Raw genomic sequence first — 16,673 nt, 5'->3', positions numbered from 1 at the left:
GTCAAACGTTTCCTGTAGTTCTTGACCAGGTTTGCACACACTGCAAGAGGGATTTTGGCCCACTCCTCCACACAGATCTCCTCTAGATCTGTCAGGTTTCGGGGCTGTCGCTGAGCAACACGGAGTTTCAGCTCCCTCCAAAAATGTTCTATTGGATTTAGGTCTGGAGACTGGCTTGGCCACTCTAGAACCTTGATATGCTTCTTACGGAGCCACTCCTTGGTTATCCTGGCTGTGTGCTTCGGGTCGTTGTCATGTTGGAAGACCCAGCCACGACCCATCTTCAATGCTCTGACTGAGGGAAGGAGGTTATTGCTCAAAATCTCACAATAAATGGTCCCATTCATCCTCTCCTTAATACAGTGCAGTCGCCCTGTCCCCTTCGCAGAAAAGCACCCCCCAAGGCATGATGTTACCACCCCCTTGCTTCACAGTAGGGATGGTGTTCTTTTGATGCAACTCATCCTTCTTTTTCCTCCAAACACGATGAGTGAATGTCAGGGCTCCGGGGATGACCAGAGGTGTGTGGACCGACACAGGGAAACACAGACTTCAGGTATAGCGTGTAAAACAATATAATTTATTAAGGGCAACACAAACATAAATGCAGTGCAACAACCAAACCCAAAACTAACACAAATACGTACAACAAGGTACAACAAACCCAAACCTTAACTGATATATATATAATAATATGGAGCACAACGTAGTCAGGCGGGCCGGGTCGGAAGCTAACGGGCAGACAAGGTACAAGGAGTAGGCAGAAGATTGGTCAGGAGTAGCCAAGGTCGGTGCAGGCAGAGTTCAAGCAGAGTCAGGATCAAGCAGAGTCAGGATCAGGCAGGAAGCAGACAGGATGCAGGTACAGGGGCTCATGGGAACAATACACCAAGGCCCTGACTGCAGGCCTGGCCATTCCTTAAATACACCTCCTGCAATCATCCTCAGGTGATAGCTTGATTGCAGGAGTGAGCTTCTGGCTGCTGAGAGCACCCGCTGACCAGCCCTGGTACTGCAGCCCACAAGGCAGTTGAGTCCCACCACCATTGGTGAGTCCATTCCTGACAGTGAAGTTTAGACAAAAAGTTCTACTTTGGTCTCATCTGACCACATGACATTCTCCCATGCCTGCTCTGGATCATCCAGATGGTCATTGGCAAACTTCAGACAGGCCTGGACATGTAATGACTTGAGCAGGGGAACCTTTCGTGCAATGCATGAGTTGAAACCATGACGGTGTAGTGTTATACCGACAGTGACCTTTGAAATTGTGGTCCCAGCCCTCTTCATGTCATTGAACAGCTCCTTCCTTGTAGTTCTGGGCTGATTCCTCACCTTTCTTATCACCAGTGATATCCCACGAGGTGAGATCTTGCATGGAGCCCCAGTCCGAGGGAGCCTGACAGTCGTCTTTAGCCTCTTCCATTTTCCAATTGCCCCGTAGCCTTTTCCAGCCTTGTGGAGGTCCACAATTTTGTCTCTGGTGTCTTTTGACAGCTCTTTGGTCTTGTCCATGGTAGTAGTTGGCGTCTGACTGACTGTGGGGTGGACAGGTGTCTTTAAAGAGCTCAGACAGGTGCTACTAAGTTAGATTTTATGAGTGGAGTAGAGGTGGACTTTTTAAAGGCACACTAACAGGTCTTTGAGAACCAGAATTCTTTCTGTTTCTTAGGTGTTCGAATACTTATGTTCAGCAGTGCAAGACAAATAAATTCTTTAAAAATCATACAATGTGATTTCCTGAATTTTTTTTTTTCCTGCTAAATTCTGTCTCTCAGAGTGGGAATGCACCTACAATGTGAATTTCAGACCCCTCCATGATTTCTAAGTGGGAGAACTTGCAAAATCGCAGGGTTCCTCACAACCCCCTGTGATATCACAACCCCCTGATGAAGCCGCGTGACCAGCGGCATAACGCGTAGGGGAGGGGCTATGACGTCACTGGCCATTCGAGGACGACAGGTTCACATCAGGCATACGGTGTTTGGCATGCTGAGGATGCAGCTCTGTATACACAAAAGCGGTTTTTTACTTTTTTATATGTGAGTGTAATTGGGTACCTTATTAAAGTTTTTTATAAAGGATAAAGCACTATCTCTAGAATTTTCTCTTTCCACCGAGGGCATATGCAGAAGAGAGGAAAGCAGAGGAGAAGCAGCGAGAGAGTAAGATCCAAGCAGGGATAGGACACGGAGAGCCGGCTGAGAGGGATCCATCATGCCTCATATGGTGCAACACACTACTGTTCCATATAGTGAACACAAGCGTTATTAGCCTAGTATAGGCTATCTTGGAGGTGAGCGCACAACTTAATCTCACTAAGGAAGTCACTTGGATTTATTTATTGATTTGAATCACTGGGATTTGTCACCACTTATTCACAGAGACTTATTATTATTTGCAAATGATAAGCATGGGATGTCATATCTTATTTTGTTGATCACATGTTTTTTTCTATATTGATATATTTTTGGTTTATGATATGGTTTCTTTGGAAATATGAATTGATTTTTAGTTTGATATTTTTCACTTGGAGGAGTGCGGCATTTTTTATACTTGTTTCATTATGGTATAGATACTGCAATTTCCGCCATTTTTTTTGCTATACAGCGCTGCGCTAGTTTAACGGACAATTTCACAGTCATGCAATACGGTACATAAATGAAATTTACATCCTTTTTTCCCACAAATTGAGCTTTCTTTCGGTGGTATTTGATCGCCTGTGCTTTCTTTTTATTTTTTGTGCTATAAAAAAAAAGGCGGACAATTTTGAGGAAAAAAAACAATATTTTGGACTTTTTGCTATAAAACATGTCCAGTAAAAAAAAAAAATGTAAAAATCAAATTTAGTCATAGATTTCTGCCAAAATGTATTCTGCGACATGTCTTTGCTAAAAAAAAAAAACCCAATACGTGTAAATTAATTGGTTTACGTGAAAGTTATAGCGTTTACAAATGGCGGGAAAGATACTGGGATTTTTAATTTTTTTTACACTAATAATGGCGGCGATCAGCGACTAATGGCGGCGATCAGCGACTTATGGCAGGACTGCGGGACTGCAGCGGACATTCTGACACGGGGGGGGAACTGACTTGGTCACTGACATCGCCAGTGACACCAATACAGTGATCAGTGCAAAAAAAAAAAAACACACTGACACTACTAATGGCACTGGGGAGGAAGGGGTTAACTTTTTTATTTACTGAAAGGGTTAACTGTGTGAGGGGAGTGTTTTACTAGTGGACGGGGGTGTACTGCTTGGGGACACGCTGATCAGGAGAGATAAACTCTTCTCTCCAGATCAGCGTGTCAGGAGCTGTCAGGGAACTGACAGAAAGCAGAGCTACTGCAGCCCTGCTCTCTGTCAGTGATTGCCGCTAATTGGCGGGACACCCGTTGCCACGATCGGTGGGATGGGTAGGGCGGGCGCGCGCCCCCTACCGGTTTGCAAATGCACGTTTTAAAACGTACTTTTGCCCAGCCGTGCTGACCTGCCACCGTATTTCTACAGTGGCTGGTCGGCAAGAAGTTAATGGGGGGCACAGGCAGCAATAAAATCAGACAGGTGTTCTTATCCTCCTGCACTCTATCCAAACCTAACATTTTTACCTTTATTTATACTTTAATATAAGATAGAGAGAGTAAATACTATTGTCCAATCGTCTAATTAACAATGTCACAAAAATTACTGCTGCACGACAAACACAAATAAAAACAAAAATGAAAAAAAATATAAAAATTTAAATTGAGAAAAAAAGATTTGAAAAATAGGTCAGCTGCGAGGTTGCTTTAAAAGTATTCTACACTTTCAAATGTTTTCATTGTTTTATCCAGGTCCTAGTGTTGTTATATTGCCTGTATTGCTGTTTGCCTTACCTTGAAATGATCACTGCAGTATGTAGAGTCATGTCTGATCGATACCCCATGTCCATGTATTGATTCAGCTAGTTTGTCCCTGTTCGTCAGAGGGACAGGATAACGTCCTTTTTCAGGTCACAGAGTGTCTAATGCATGCCTTGCCATCTGCTCTGTGTCACATCACAAACGTGGGAGTGCCAAGTAGAAAAAAAAAATCTTCCAGCTGCAAAGTAAACTATCTGTGTGTTGGTGAATACTCTGCCTGTTTATGCCCATGCTGAATGTAGCTACTATGTAGTTCTCATCTACACTAGCACTAGCATGAAAGACCCAGTTAGTATGGAATATGTTGTTTCTTCACAGGAAATGTTAATTCCCAGACTACAGACAGAGGTCATGCACTAACCTGTGCAGAGCCATGCTGAATACCTCATATTTCTACACAAACAGAAACTGCTGTTCAAGGGCGGACTGACAACTCATGGGGCCCCCCGGGCAATAGGGGATCATGGGGCCCCTGTGTCCTTGCCCAAACTCAAAAAAAGCCTGTGAAAAAGGTACCAGGGGCATCTCATGGGGCCCCCCTACTGACCCGGGCCCTCGGGCAGTGCCCGAGTTTCAAAATGGTCAGTCCGCCCCTGCTGCTGATACAGGAATGTTTGCATTTACTCTTCTATGGGCTGTGCATGCACAGAAACAAATGAAACCATGAAACTACATGATCAATGCACATCTTATGCAGGTGAAAATCAAAAGGTGCAAGTAGGAATGTTTACAATGCCTTAAATTGACTTTAGTTGAACTTTCCTTTTATATTAGCTAAATACGTGGGATTGTAGGCCACACGCACTCACACAAGCAATTAATACTATTCCTCGAATTCAGCTAAATAATTAGACAGAAACCAAAAATGGCAAGAAAATGGACTCAGGACTTTATTGGTTTACAAACTATCATATAATAAACCATGAATAATCTCTTTATTCACTTAAATTAATAATCCATTAAAGTACAAATCAAAATTCCGCTCAGTTATCATAACTTGAGCAATAATTAAATATAATTTTGAGCAAAATGCCCCCCCCCCCCCAGAATCTGGGGTGATAAAAAAACCACACAAAATAACCGCGACAAGGCAGGAGGGAGGGAAGCTCTTTTGGAAAGCTGACCAAATGCCCAGAATGATGTTCCAGCCAATCCTTATATAGGGATCCCTGACATACAGAACGTTCCAATAATTCCTATTGGACCATTTCTTTCCCTCAGCCCGGAATTCCAGAAATTTAAAGAGACAGTACACCAAATTACAAAGAACACTGATTATGCCAAAAAACATGTTTTAATAACTAGAACAGGTGTAAAGAGGCATCCACAATCCCATGAAAGTGTGCCCAAAGTGTTGTGCCCACTTTAAACATGGGCATTTAGACCACACGCACTCACAAGCAATTATTACTATTCCCCGAATTCAGCTAAATATTTGGACAGAAACCAAATATGGCAAGAAAATGGCCAGGGCACTTTATTGGTTTACAAATTATCATATAATACACCATGAATAATCTCTTTATTCACTTAAATTAATAATCCATTAAAGTACAAATCAAAATTCCGCTCAGTTATCATAACTTGAGCAATAATTAAATATAATTTTGAGCAAAACGCCCCCCCCCCCCAGAATCTGGGGTGATAAAAAAACCACACAAAATAACCGCGACAAGGCAGGAGGGAGGGAAGCTCTTTTGGAAAGCTGACCAAATGCCCGGAATGATGTTCCAGCCAATCCTTATATAGGGATCCCTGACATACAGAATGTTCCAATAATTCCTATTGGACCATTTCTTTCCCTCAGCCCGGTATTCAAGAAATTTAAAGAGACAGTACACCAAATTACAAAGAACACTGATTATGCCAAAAAACATGTTTTAATAACTAGAACAGGTGTAAAGAGGCATCCACAATCCCATGAAAGTGTGCCCAAAGTGTTGTGCCCACTTTAAACATGGGCATTTAGACCACACGCACTCACAAGCAATTATTACTATTCCCCGAATTCAGCTAAATATTTGGACAGAAACCAAATATGGCAAGAAAATGGCCAGGGCACTTTCTTGGTTTACAAATCATCATATAATACACCATGAATAATCTCTTTATTCACTTAAATTAATAATCCATTAACGTACAAAACAAAATTCAGCTCAGTTATTAGAACTCGAGCAGTAATTAAACATAATTTTCAGCAAAATGTCCCCACCAGCCGACACTTTTTTGAAAGAAACAAGTCCGACCTACCTCATACCCATGGCCATTTCTATGCACGATTGAAGCCCTAAGTTAAAAATATCAATACCCACATCAGAAAGGTGAATCCCATCTTTTCTATACAGATCTGTAAGTCTGTAAGTCCACCCTCCAAATCTGTGTGGTGACAGGAAAAAACACCTATAGAGGCAAACATTTTTCCATTGCTGTGTTGATTCTCTTACAAACCTTCTCCATAGCCTTGTATTGTGCAGAACACAATCAAGATAAATGGGAAACTATTTTGGAAAATACCAACATTTTATTAGGGGAAGACAACTTAAAACAGCACAAATCCTGCTTATTTCTGAATGATAACTCCAATGTTCTCATCCTACCAATGTCATTACTGCCAAGGTAAATGATCAGGACTGACGGGGGAGGCCAAAAATGATACAACCTTGCTAAAGTAAAATAAAGCTGGAACCATTAGAGGCTTCTGATACCTTTCCAGAACACAGTAAAGGATACAGGGTTCCTTGACAAATTCTCAGAATATCTTCTATGAGCCCCTCTCTTGCACACCTAATAAATAAATGAGTGCCCCACAATCCATATACAGCATGCATTGCCTGTGAATTTAAATAAAAAGGTTAGGGCGACCATAAACCTGAAAACACTTGGATTCTCACCCACCCAACTTTTTGACAGATTCAGCGGACATCCCCAGTCTTACAGCCTCAGAGGCAGCACCAATTCGGCAAGAGTGGGATGTACATTTCAAGTGCTGCAACCCAAGTCAAGCAAAACATTTCTTTAAAACATAATTAATTTGGTATACAGTCAAGGGGGAACCATCAACATGTAGAAACAAAAGATCTGCTTGGTAAGGACGAAGTGAAAGGTATTGTTACATGGTCCTGACTGGGCATACACTGAAGTCCTGGGCTAACAAAAGGGTAATCCAAAAACCTCTACCTAACTGGTCAGCCTTAGATTGTTGAATAAAAATATGGAGCACTGAATCCTCAAGAGAAATATTGTTGAAGAATAAACCAGACTTTCTATTCCCGTTTGGAGAAATTAACTTGGAGATTCGTAATACTCCAAAAAAGGCAATAACGAATGATAAACAAAATAACATAGCTTCATAGGCAGAGAAACAAACTGAAGTCGTAGCAATACAGAGTTGAACCACGATATCCCTAGATATAGGCCTTCTACCATCCGGAACAAAGCGATCTCCCTTATATCCCTTTAGGGCTTGTTTAACTGCAAAAAAACTAGAACAGGCTGGGAAAGAAATTCCCTTCAACATCTTAATGATATGACTGTGCGAAAGGCGAAGCTGCATTAAAAAAGCTAAAAATGCAATACTCAGTCAGATTATGCAATTTAAAGTATGAGAAGAAACTGAATTCTGGATAGTCTGTAAAGCAATCATCAGATTAGGTCCCATAAGTGAATTGGACACCTAACCATTGACATCCGCACTGGGAAAATGTTGACGAAAATAATCCATCTGAAATCGAGATAGGGAGTCAGCAATAATGTTAGAGCTGCCTGGAGTAAATTTTAGCTTTTAACCAAATATTGTAATATAAACACAAAAAGACCAAATGACGCAACAGCTGCTTCTGTAAAGAGTTTAAATTCATCCTGAAAAAAGGACCTACTATTGGAAGAATTCAAAAATGTTTACAGTCTCTTACAGAAAATATGACCCATAACTCTGCAGGTGAATGCTAAGAAACCTAACAATGATTGCATTTTTTTCAACAAAACTTTTTTTCGTCTTAAAAAGAGAGCAATCAAATGCTGTAATCTCTCAATTTTTTGTAAAGGCAATCTGAACTCCATAACAGGCGAGTCAAAGAGAATGCCTAAAAATTCTAGGCACACAGATAGAAACATTGTTTTATCCTCCACTAAAGGAATGCCGAAGCAGGCAGCAATGTAAAAAACTAATGAAGTAAATAAGAACAAGTACTAGAATCAGGTGGGCCTATAAACAAAAAAATCACCCAAGTAGTGAATAATTCCATCCCAACCAGCCTCATGGCAGACAACTCAGTTCAAAAATGAAGAAAAAGCTTCAAAATAAGCACAGGATATAGAACAGCCCATAGGAAGGCACTTGTCAAAAAAAATAAAAACCTTCAAAACAGAAACCTAAAGAATTTGAAAGCCGAAGGGTCAATTGGCAAAAGGCAGACTTTATATCAGCTTTTGCTAATAAAGTCCCTTTGCCAAAAGATTTAATCTGCAAAATGTAGAATAAGATACAGAACATAAAGACTCATCTATAACATCAATCAATGAACTCCCCCTGGGAAAGGAAAGATGGGGTATAATACTAAATGCATTCAGTTCCTTTTTAGGTAGCACACCCAAAGGTGAAATCCTAAAATTGGAAAAGGGGGGGTGAATAAAAGGACCCACAATATGGTCTGCCAAAATTTGCTTAGCAATTTTGTCTCTCACCATTTCAGGAAATTGCATGACAGATTTTAAGTTATCAACCAGCTCACAGCCCGTTCCGCAAAACAAAGGGAGCGGAAAACCTTTGCTAAAACCATTAATTAGTAAAGTTGCCATTACCCTGTTGGGGAACAGATCAAGCCATGGACGCATTTTTTCCATCCTCACTGGTGTGCAGGCTTTTCTGAAAAATATCCTTCCAATTTTGAACAGAATTATTCTTTTTATAGCATTTGTCAACAGGATGATTACCAGTACAAAACGCACATTCATGCCTATACAGTATTTGCATGATATATTCCACTTGCATCGGGAATCATTGTAAGCAAAACAAACACTCTTATGATATGCTTAAGAAACTGGATTAATATTAAGTTGCCTACTGTAAACAGGTCTCTGAGGTGAAATTAAATTAAGCCATGAGCCCACATCTTTCATACCCCATTTCAATGAATGGACAGCTTTTGACAAAAAGGTTCATCATATTGGAACCACCCAAACCCACCAAAGCTTTTGTAAGCCTCCAATATATGTTCCAAGTGTTGAAATACCCCCCCCCCACACACACACACACACAATTCAGGGTGTTTTTCAGTCAAAACGCTGGAAGAAATGCAATATGCCTGAAGCCAATTACAAAATGACCTAGGAATTGGCCTTCACCTGTCATCCTCTGACTTATCCTTTGATTTTTTTGTATAACCTAGAAGTGGACTCCTTTGCAGAGGAGAGAAGAGATAACATGTTAATGAAATCACCTCTTCAAATGTTTTCTTTCACGGAAGCAGGTAAGTGATAACCTAGCGGAGAAACTTCACAGGGCATGGTTTCTTTTAAACAAATTTCAGGTATGCTAGGTCTAGAGGAAAGATTAGATACAGATGCCGGAGGAATCACAGCAGCAGAAACACCTGTTACATTAGCATCAAAAGAAACAACAGCACAGCCCTGTAGAGAAGACAGCATTGGAATTGGAAACAGTATTCACAGGAGGATTAGACATTTATTGAACAAATTTTGACAAAGAGCCAACTAATTCAGACAACACTGAAAATTCAGCAAACTCACCCTGAGGCAGCTGTAATGCACCTGAATGATCTGTAGGCTGAGCACTGCTCTCAGAAGACTGAGCTGCAACACATATGGAGCCAGTAAGCCAGAGCCTGAGTGCTTGGCCAGAGAGGAGGGACAGAGCAGCTCCTGCAGCCATTGTCCAGGAGTTTGAGCTTGACTCCTTTGTTTAGTAACCATGGGGGGGGAGCGGCCCCCACCTACCTCTTCTCACAGGTGATGGAGAAAAGGACCTTCTCTTCTTCCTTTGACAGCTGCTTGTTCCTGCCTCTTCCATGACGCCATCGTGCCTGACCTCCTGCTGGTGAAGATCCTTCTCAGGACCAACCATGAAAATCCACTGCAGGGGGCTGGCTGCGCTGAAGATGGCAGCGGTAAGCTGTCCGGTCTGGTGCCGCAGCTAACGGCGCCTGTATGTCAGGTGAGTCCTCCATCATGGTTCCCACAGTGTCACTGTCCTGTACACGCCGGGCACCGGCTTCATCCTCTAAAGCAAGGGCTAAGCAGTGCCGTAGCCAGTTCTCTCCACCGCTACTCTCAGCCTTCTTCAGGACTTTCATCTGTAAAGTTTTCATGGTCAGCAAGGACAGAGCTCTTTTGGAAAGCTGACCAAATGGCCAGAATGATGTTCCCGCCAATCCTTATATAAGGATTCCAGACTTCCAGAAAGTTCCAATAATTCCTATTGGATAATTTCTTTGCCTCAGCCCGGTATTCCAGAAATTTAAAGAGACAGTATACCAAATTATAAAGAACACTGAATATGCCAAAAAATATTTTTTAATAACTAGTAGAACAGGTATAAAGCGGCAGCTACAATCCCATGAAAGTGTGCCCACTTTAAACATTACACTTGCATTAGAACATAAAGTGTTTAGCCACTTCTGGACTATCCACTTGCAATGTACTGCAGAAGGGAGGCCTGTGCAGGCAAAGCAACATACTGGTACCTGTTTCCTTGTTTAGAGCACACCCATTAACTTACACCTACTGTGATTGTACACAGTGGGAGTCTGTCAGCAGGTCCCGGCCAATGATTCATGACCAGGACCTGCTGAACAGCTGTGTCCAATCACAGCCCAGAGCCCTTGTGTGGACAATCAACACAGGGTTCTGTACAGAGGGAAAAATCTCTCCGTTTCTTATCCTTGCAAAGCAGGGATGAGATTCAAAGAGATACCTTTAGTAAAAGCAGCACGATTAACCCCTTGATTGTCCTATATGTTAAATCCCTTCCCAGCCAGTGTCATTAGTACAGTGACAGTGTATAGTATTATCCAGGGCTTGTTTTCTCAGAGAGTAGGTGCAGGAGCTCCCCACCGTTTGAGTCACCCCTTGTCTTTGCCCCTACACACCTCCAAGCACCGTCCCTTGGTTCCACCTCCTATCCACCTCCCAGTACCACCCCCTAGAGAATACAGAACTAAGTATCATTTTGTAGTGCTAAGTAATTTGTACGTAATGTGTTAATGATAACAAAAAAAGAAGCAAAATACAGTAGATCCCATGCAACCAGCAACAACTGATCCCCCACGCAATAGACACCCCCCCCCCAGCAACAATGGATACCCCACAACAAAATACCACCCCAGCAGCAGCAACAGATCTCCCAGCAGCCAGCAACAATAGACTCCTCCCACAACAGGAGATCCCACTGAGCAACAACTGATCCTGCAGCAACATAAGACCCCTCCCAGTAACCAGTACCAATAGACCCTCCAGTACACCTCAGTACCCCTTGCCATTACATACATTCAGTGCTGGAGGTGCCAGAACTACATTCACCCACATTCCAGCTGAAAAAAAGCCCCAATATTATCACTGATCACTGTATTAATGTCACTGGTGATATCAGTGGCAGTTAGTTCTCCTCAGCATCAGGTAGCATCAGAATCTGCACTGGTCCAAATGAAACAAAAGCTGTCAGCACTATATTCCGATAAAAAGAAGCCAAAATATAAGTTTTAAAAAAGTGCAGCGCTTACAACGTGAATAATAACTACAATTATATAAATCAACAAAAAAACTCAAATTCAGGTGCAGAAAAACGTGGTGCAAAAGTCATTGAATGTGATAACTATCGTCAATCACAGAAAATGTTCTTGTATATCCAAGTGCAGCCTTTTCCACCCCACTCAATGTGAAATGTCCTTGGGTACAATCATAAATGATGGAAGTGTGAAAGTGACCAAGCACAATCAACTGCAATATGTGTCACCACACACAGTGCTTAACCACTTCCAGACCGGACACTTTTACCCCCTTCCTGACCAGGGCAATTTTCAGCTTTTAGCGCTATCACACTTTGAATGACAATTGCGCGGTCATGCAACACTGTACCCAAATGAATTTTTTACCATTTTTTTTAGATAGATAAAGCTTTATTTTGGTGGTATTTATTCACCACTGGGATTTGTATTTTTTTTGCTATGTAAATGAAATGTCCAAAAATTTTTGAAAAAAAGTGTTTTTTTTATAAAATTTTGCAAATAAATAATATTTCATCATAAATCTTAGCCAAAATTTATTCCGTTATCTTTTTAGTAAAAAAAAAAAAATCCAAATTAGTTTATAAGCAAAAATTATAATTTTTAAACATTTTTTTTTACATTTTTATTTTATTTTTTTATATTATCATTTTTTATTTTTTTATTTTTTTTTTACATACTGTCACCCTAGCAGTACAGTGTCACCATGGTGACACTGTACTACTTGTGAGGGGTGATAACGATTTTTTTTTTTTTTTTTACACTGATTGCTTTTACACCCATATAGGATGTAAAAGCAATCATTTCTCTTTCTCTCTGTGTGCATTCCTGCACTCATTGAGAAATACAGAGTGAGCTGTGATTGGTCACAGCTTGTCACATGGTACAAGGCTTTTGTGAATAGCCTTGTACCATGTGACCTCTGTGATCATTCACAGATTTCACACATAGTAAGCAATGATGTCAGAAGTGACATCTTGCTTACTACTTTGCATGTGATCACTGATTGGCCAATCAGTGATCACATGATCGGGACCGTCCGACGATCGGTATTTCACTGTGTCCGGAGGACACAGCGGGCACTGGATCGCGGTGCTGCGCGCTCCCAGGGAGCGCGCACAAGCAGGGTGCGGGGAGGCCATTTATAGACGGCCACCCGACCCTGCAGTGCCACCGTCCGGCCGTTTATATACAACGGCCGGTCGGGAAGTGGTTAAGGGAGGTTTACCGGAAACATTTGACCATCATGTTGTAGAGTGGTCAAAAAAGGCATATAGGTGATCAAAAGGCAATCACTCCAACCTCCTCCAAAGCCTCCAGATTTCTTTAAAAAGACATTTCCAGACTCCACATGGATCATCGATATCAAGAGTGCAGTGGGCATAAAGATGGAATAAAAAAGCTTCCCATAGTGTAAAATCCTTTACAACAATTATCAAAATATTGCACTTACATGTAAGAAGATAAAAAACAAAACTGTACAAATGTGTGCCCACTTCCAAGATGGCTGCGAGCGTCCGCGCATGCATGGTGACGTCTGTGTGACGATCGCGGCGTCAGACCCCAGTCCTTCTCACCAAACTCATGACCGAAGGACTAGCCAATCTAAAACCACGTTGTCAAGTACGTAACAATGCCACACCCAGCTGCACCCTGCACACAGATTTTCCAGCTAATGGTCCACAACCCGTGTATTCGCAGCCTGAGCGCGATTGTTACTGGGTCAGGTTAATTGCGCAAATAAACCCTTCACACTGCCACCACCTCCTTTTTGTACAGAGAAAGAGGAAACTAGGCAATATAAGCAGTAACAATAGGATGATTAGATAATCGTCTGTATACCACTGTTACCGCAGACAGGTTATACTCAGAGCCACAGGAAGAGGCAAGTCCTCGAAACGCGTCAGCCTTTTGGATGTCTAAACTCCCTATTGCGGACTGTTACTCAGCGCGGTGTTGACCCAGCTGTTCTTTTATGATGTGCCTTGACTATATTGTTGTTTGTGAGTACAACACATACTTTATTTTTTATTAAACATTTTTTATGGTAATGCACTAGGCCTGTGCGCCCTCTCTTTGTTCTTTCCCCATTCAGTATATTTGGATTCCCCCGGTCCATTTGAGGGCAGCAAGGTGTGCATGTTCCAGGACATTCTTAATGTGGTTGTAGCCTGCATCGAGTCCATCCCCAAGCGCAGGAGCATTTGTGTTTGCTGGTTCTTTGTTCCTGACTAGTGACAGGGGCCCAAGTTGCTCTTCCCAGACCAGGCCGAACACTGCAAGGCCCCAAAAGTGGGCAACTGCACACAGTTCCACTCCACATTGTAGGTCATACCTGACCCCTGGGTAGGTGGTTGGTGCGTTCTCAACCCCCACTAGCTTTCCCGTGAATTCAGGCAAGCCACATGGGGTGGTGAAGGCTGACTCGTCCTGAGCCTCCTGGGTTAGAGATGGTGGCCCATACCCTCTGCTCAGGTCCATGATGGTTAGACAGTGGGCACCTGCCGGATGCTTCATTACCTCATGGCTCCTGGGCATGGGGTAGGCCACAACCACAAGGCTGGCGCTCAGTTTTCCAAGGTCCTCACAAAGCCTGGTCATCTGATCCTGTTTGGGGACCGAGACTACCGGTGATGCCCAGACTCTGCAGGACCCCTGGATTCCTGACTGAGAATTCCCTCTGTCTCTTCGGCCCATTCCGTCTGCACCTCCTGTGAGATGAGGTGGGCCAAAGGCATGAGGGAAGGATACACCCTGCCGTCCAACTCATGAACAGCACGGTGAGCTCTCCCTGGGTTTCCCTGAACCCAGACACCATCTATCATAGGCCTTGCTAGCAGCTTCTGTACCTGAATGGAAAGGAGAGGTGATTAGAGCTGAAGGCCACAGCCCCTTCTCTGAGAGCCGGCTATTAACTCCAATGAGGCCCCTTGCACTTTCAATCCAGGTGTGCTGTCCCTACCTCTGACATGTGTTTGTTTGCCTATTGGTGGGGGAGGGAATCTAAGCCAGAAATAGTTGGAGGGGCTTTCCTCCCTAGCTTCAGATTCTCTCCACACAGGTTGACAGGCCAGATCAGGTGACACTCTTTCAGTCCCCAAGCCCCCTGCTGGTAGACCATTCATTCCACCATCCCTGTCAAGCCATTGTTTACCTTTCTCAGCAGGGAAGCTCACAGCTAGCTGGCTGTTGAATTCCACGTGTTGATCACTTTTCAGTGCTGACTTGCTTGTGGAACTACAAGTACCAGCCGGCTGTGGTGTACCTTTCTCAGCAGGGAAGCTCACAGCTAGCTTGCTGCTGAATGCAAAATGTTGGTCAGCCCTCAGTGCTGCCTCAGCCGTGGGACTACAAGTACCAACCGTCTGTCCAGTACCATGCAAGGACAACGGCTGGGTGATTATCAAGGTAGAATCCTCTGTGCCTGGGCAAGGAACAGGCCTATCCAGACCATCCCTTTGCTCAGCCCCCAGAGATTGTACCTCTGCCCACTTCACAGCATTGTGTGTGACCCCAACGATGAAAATGCATCATTATTATCATCATGACCATCATCATCATTATCATCGCTATCATTGACAGTATCAACATTATCATCAACATTATCAATGTCAGCATCATCGTCATCATTATCATTAGAGATGAGCGAATCGAACATGGCGAAGTGGAATTCGTTTCGAAGATTAGGAAAAATTCGATTTGCGCCGAATCCGAAAATTAGCAAACTTCGGATGCACGAATCGAATTTTCCCAAAAATGGCGGCGACATGTGTGGCGACGGAGCGGGGATCTCTGGGAAGGCGCGCAGACAAGGCGCGCTGACCCATAATGCATTCATTCATGACATGTATTTATTTATTTATTTATCGAGTTTATATAGCGCCAAAGGGTTTGCCCAGCGCTGTACAATAGAGGGGGGACAATACATGAAACAGAACAGTATCATCAAACAGCACACGAGGGGTTAGAGGGCCCTACTTTTTCGAGCGTACAATCTAGGAGGGAGGGGGTAGAGGCACAGGAGGAAACGGCTGTGGGGGATGGAGTGGTAGGAGGAGGGAAGGGCAGCGGCTGTTAGGTGAGGGTGGGGTAGGCTTCCCTGAAGAGGTGGGTTTTCAAGGAGCGCCTGAAGGTGAGGAGGGAAGGTGACAGTCTGATGGATTGGGGTAGTGAGTTCCAGAGGATGGGGGAGGACCTGGAGAAGTCTTGCAGTCGTGCGTGGGAGGAGGAGACCAGGGAGCAAGATAGAAGGAGGTCCTGTGAAGAGCGAAGGGTACGGGTAGGGTGGTACCTGGGAATCAGGTCGGTGAGGTAGTTAGGGGCAGTGTTGTGAATGGCCTTATAGGTCAGGGTGAGCAATTTAAATTTAATGCGTTGGGCAATGGGGAGCCAGTGGAGGGAGAGGCAGAGGGGGGTGGCAGAGGTGGAGCGGCTGGTGAGGTGGATGAGTCTGGCCGCTGAGTTCAGGATGGTCTGAAGCGGGGAGAGCCTGCACTGGGGTAGGCCGGTGAGGAGGGAGTTGCAGTAGTCCAGGCGTGAGATAATCAGGGAGTGTACTAGTAGTTTAGTGGTGTCTGGGGTAAGGAAGGAGCGTATCTTGGCGATATTGCGGAGGTGGAGTCTGCATGTGTTTGTGAGAGATTTGATATGAGGTTGAAAGGAATAGTTTGAGTCCAGAATGACGCCAAGGACTTTGGCTTGCTGGGCGGGATAGATGGTGGTGTTGTTGGTAGTGATGGAAAGGATGGGGGGGGGGCGCGGGCTGGGGGGAAGATGAGAAGCTCGGTTTTGGAGAGGTTGAGTTTGAGGAAATGGAGCGACATCCAGTCAGAGATGTCGTTTAGGAGGTGAGTGATGCGGGCGGAGAATGTGGGGGTGAGGTGAGGGGTGGATAGGTAGATTTGAGTATCATCGGCATAGAGGTGGTAATTGAAGCCGTGGGAGTGTATGAGTTTGCCAAGGGAGGAGGTGTAGATGGAGAAGAGAAGGGGTCCAAGGACAGAGCCCTGGGGGACCCCAACAGAGAGGGG

General features: G+C 43.7%; 1 pseudogene; it reads right to left on the bottom strand.

The window, feature by feature from the left end:
• LOC149457744 (uncharacterized) overlaps nucleotides 1-9,986 on the bottom strand; it is a 44,746-nt pseudogene extending 34,760 nt beyond the window's left edge.
• Between the last annotated feature and the right edge of the window lie 6,687 nt (nucleotides 9,987-16,673).

Source organism: Staurois parvus, unplaced genomic scaffold, assembly GCF_062004578.1.
Source record: "Staurois parvus isolate SC_StPar_1 unplaced genomic scaffold, SC_StPar_1.0 ptg000303l, whole genome shotgun sequence".
In the NCBI taxonomy this organism is placed as follows: domain Eukaryota; kingdom Metazoa; phylum Chordata; class Amphibia; order Anura; family Ranidae; genus Staurois; species Staurois parvus.
Note: the sequence above shows the minus strand (reverse complement) of the source record. Positions and strands in the feature narration are given on the sequence as shown.